This window comes from Brassica oleracea, chromosome C2 (genome assembly GCF_000695525.1).
Source record: "Brassica oleracea var. oleracea cultivar TO1000 chromosome C2, BOL, whole genome shotgun sequence".
In the NCBI taxonomy this organism is placed as follows: Eukaryota; Viridiplantae; Streptophyta; class Magnoliopsida; order Brassicales; family Brassicaceae; genus Brassica; species Brassica oleracea.
In genome coordinates, this window is record NC_027749.1 from 43,316,726 (window position 1) to 43,320,970 (window position 4,245).

The following is a 4,245-nucleotide window of genomic DNA, read 5'->3' on the forward strand; positions in this document are numbered from 1 at the left end:
CATAAAAAATTTAGAATCAAAATCTTGGGTTTTTTTAGCTCATTGTGGAGAGAAAGTGAGAGATATGTTGTGTTTAGTTCACAAGAATGGAAAAAGAAGAAGGGTAAATCGAATTTGGGAGCATTAAGAGCTTCAAATTGGTTGTTCATGGTGGTTGTGGTATTGATGACAATGGCAATCTTGTAATTACTTGAAGATGATGAGGGTGAGAGAGTAAAAATGTCATTTTCGAAAAAAAAGAAAAAAAAAATTGATGGCATTTTCGTAAATTATATGAACTTGTGGGGTGAATAGGGCAAAACCAATTTTCAAATAAAAAGGAGGTTAGTTTTGTGTTTGAATTTAAGTTATAGGTCAATTCTACAAAAAACCCTTATTTTTAACCTAAATCTTGTCTCTTTTCTTTTTTGAAACTTTTAAACCTAAAAATCGAAGATGGGGGACGATTCAGATATATACTGGTGATAAGGGTTTTTAGTTTTCCAACAAAGAAGTTTCCAGGATTGTGGTTTCATTTGTAAGATCAAATTTTCTCTTTTGATAGGTTTTTTTCGATTTAGATCTTGTTGTTTCTGTTCTATGTGTTTTGATGAGAACTAAGAAATGGGTTGTTATGGGTTGATTGATTTGTCGAGTTTAACTTTGAAACGCTTTTTTCATGATTTATCGAGTCTCATTTTGAAACCATTTAGGTCTTGCTTTGAGTTTTGAACTTCTTGTTGTTCATCAGTTTCCCACTTGAGCATCTTTAATGATTTTTATTTGATTGGTTTTCTGAATTTTCTTATTGTGCTAATCTCATGTCAAATACTTTGCTTTGATAGGTTCAAACACAATAATACATTCTGGTTAAGTCTTCTCAAGCTTGGTTGGTGGTTCGAGAAGACTGCTTCACTTACAAGGCTACTTCACTTACAATTCTCTCAAGCTTTAGTTAGTGGTTCTTTGGTTTATTTAAAGTCCTCTCAAGTTTTGGTTGGTAGTTTGATTCTTTGAAAGCTAAGTAGAAATGTCATTTACGGGTTGATATATTTGTTCTTGTCTGAAGTAGTATCTCGAGTTTCTAGTCACGAACTTGTTACTCGTCAGTTATTTACTTGATTAAGGTTTTATTTTTTTCTAAGTAGAAACACATATCACTATGTTAAGTTGTTTTCCTTTGTTTAGCTACTTTGAGTCTTTGTTTGACCTATATAATACTAACAATCATTATTATGACAAGTTAAAGTTAAATAGGTCATGCATAGATAATGTGACATCATATAGAGGGATGATTGCCTTTTAGTTGATTAGTATTTATCAATTTAACTTGTAGTGCTGTTGAATTTTTATGACATAGCTGGATCCGAGAACATCTTATGATAAAGTGGATCCGGAAACTGTTGGGAAAAAAGTTGAAGTTGTTAAAAAGAATCTGAAAACACTTTATGAAGAGTATGGAGCCAAGTTTTGGCATGCTTCTTCGACCTCTTCAGCAACATCAACTTCATATGAGTTTCTTACTAAATTGTCATAGAAGATGATCTAAATTATGTACTCCTTCCGAAAAATGTCCAAAAAATATCCAGTCAGTGCTTTGTATTCGAAATTGGTAAAGAAGTTTACCGAATTTGAAGGTAAATTTTTAGTTTTGATATTGTATTTTTTTATTTCATATATGAACTTTTATTTATCTACATATTATATTTTAGGTATCATTGATGAATATTTTTATGAAAACAAGGATACAACGACCACAACAAGTAATTCTAGAATATAAGTTTATGATTTTGTTGTTTTGAAGAATTTGAATATAATTAGTCTGTAAATTGTTATCATGTGTTAAACTCATGACTATGTCAAAGATGAAGAAGGTCAAGAGAGATGGAGTGAGAGTGAAGAATGGTGTTCCAAATTTTGAGTTCATCATAAACAAGTCAGGCCTCAACTTTGTGGTTAGATTGATTACAAACACTCAACAAAGTAAGCAGTACAACACAAATTTCTGACTGGTGATATTTGAACCTTTATGACTTTTTATCAGACAGTTCCACAGTCTTTTAAGAAGCATATCCCGAAAGAGTCTACGACGTTTACACTACAAGAAAACATATTTATTACAAGGGTCATATTCCTTGTTAATTCGTTGTAATAGAAGGGTTACAATGAATTAACAAGGTATAGCGTTTCGTTGTAAAATGCCCGTCGTAATGCAAGATTCGTCGTAACTTCTACGTAACATTTACGACGAAATAAATTCGTTGTAAAAGCGAAAGAGAGTATTTTGTTGTAATTTCGTAGTTACGCTTCATCGTAAAAGACTCGTATAGTTTCCTTGTAAAGTCGTCTTTAAGTACTTGTACAATTTACGACGAATTTACAAGTCTTTTGATGTAAATTCCTTATAATATTTACGAAAAGTTTACAAGTATTTCCTAGTAAATTTCTTGTAAATATTACGAGGATTTTACAAGTACGTCTTTGTAAACATTATAAGAAAATTACATCTCATTGTCATATTATTATAATATTATGAAATATTCAAGATATATAAATTATAAAATAAAATATTGAAAATTAATAATTTTTTTTAATATATAAATGTCATAAAATAATATTCAAATTAATAATAGAAAACAAAAAAATTGAAAAATAAAAAGCTAAGGGAGAACGCCGTCGAAGTAGTTGTTGGAGGTGTTTCTTCCTGGAGAGTCTCGTACTTCATTTGGAGAGTCTTGTACTTCATCTATGGGTTCTGTCTCGAAGAGTAGGATGAAGTCGTCCTTGTGGCTTCATTGATGAAGCTTATTCCTACCGCCAGTTCCATCATTTTAGGAGCCACCTTGAAAAAAGAAACATAATAATATAATTAATTACATAAAATTATAAGAAATTAAAATATATTTAATTTTTTTTTTAAAATCTAATCAGTCGTTTAAATACTTCAATCTAATATTTGAATATATTTTTGTTACCTAAAATTACCACCTAAACTAACCACCTAATCTAATTACCTAAACTAATCACCTAAACTAATTACCTAAACTAACCACCTAAACTAACAACCTAAACCTAAATTAATATTAAAAAAACATACCTTTGAGAGAAGGACAGGAGTGGTTTGAGAGGAATGAAGGAGGCATTCCACATTCATGTTTCGAGTTTATATAAGAAAACAACATTCCTCGTAAAGTTGTCATAATTTTACGAGGAATCTACCAGGCCCGCGTTTTTAGTGTTACGAAGAATCTACCAGGTCCACGTTTTTAGTGTCACAACGAATTTACAAAGAATATTTACGACGAACTTACAAGGAAAACTTTACAACGACTTTACAAAGAAAGCTTTACAATGAAATTACAAGGAAAGCATTACAACGAATTTACAAGGACACATGTATTACGAGGAATCTACCAGGCCCATGTATTTTCTATTGCGACGAATTTACTAGGACTATATCTGAAACCCCAAAAATCAAATCCCTAAACCCCAAAATCACTTATCTATTTACACCATACCCTTTTACCACATCACATTCTTTATCCCATTTTTTCTTAAACCCTAAACTCCAATTGAATCCTTAAAACGCAAGTTATAAGTACTATAATCAAACAACCACTTGATAGCAAATAATCAGATTATTCCGTAATCTTTAAACCGAGAGTATCAAATGAAGTTAAGTTGCTTGGCTTGAGAATGCTTACAACGAAATCAGTTTGGTAAAACAGCTTAAACACATTTTCACCAAAAATAATGGTAACATGTTTCGTAAAAAAAAATCTTTGTAAAGTTACAACGAATTCAAAAGGAAAGCATTACTACAAATTTACAAAGAAAGCATTACAACGAATTTACAAGGACACAGTATTATGACGAATCTACCAGACCCGCGTTTTTAGAGTTACAACGAATTTGCAAGAAAGCATTACAACGAATTTACAAGGAAATCTTTACAACGAATTTACAAGGAAATGATTACAACGAATTTACAAGGAAATTTTTACAACGAATTTACAAGGAAATGATTACAACGAATTTACAAGGACACATGTATTACAAGGAAGATACCAGGTCCGTGTTTTCCATTACGACGAATTTACTAGGAATATATCTGAATCCTTGAAAATCAAATCCCTAAACCCCAAAGTCTCTTACCTATAACATCGATATCATATCCCTTTTACCCCATTCTCCCCTTTATATTATTTTCTCTTAAACCCTAAACTCCAATTAAATCCTTAAAAGCCAACAAATAATTATTATAAT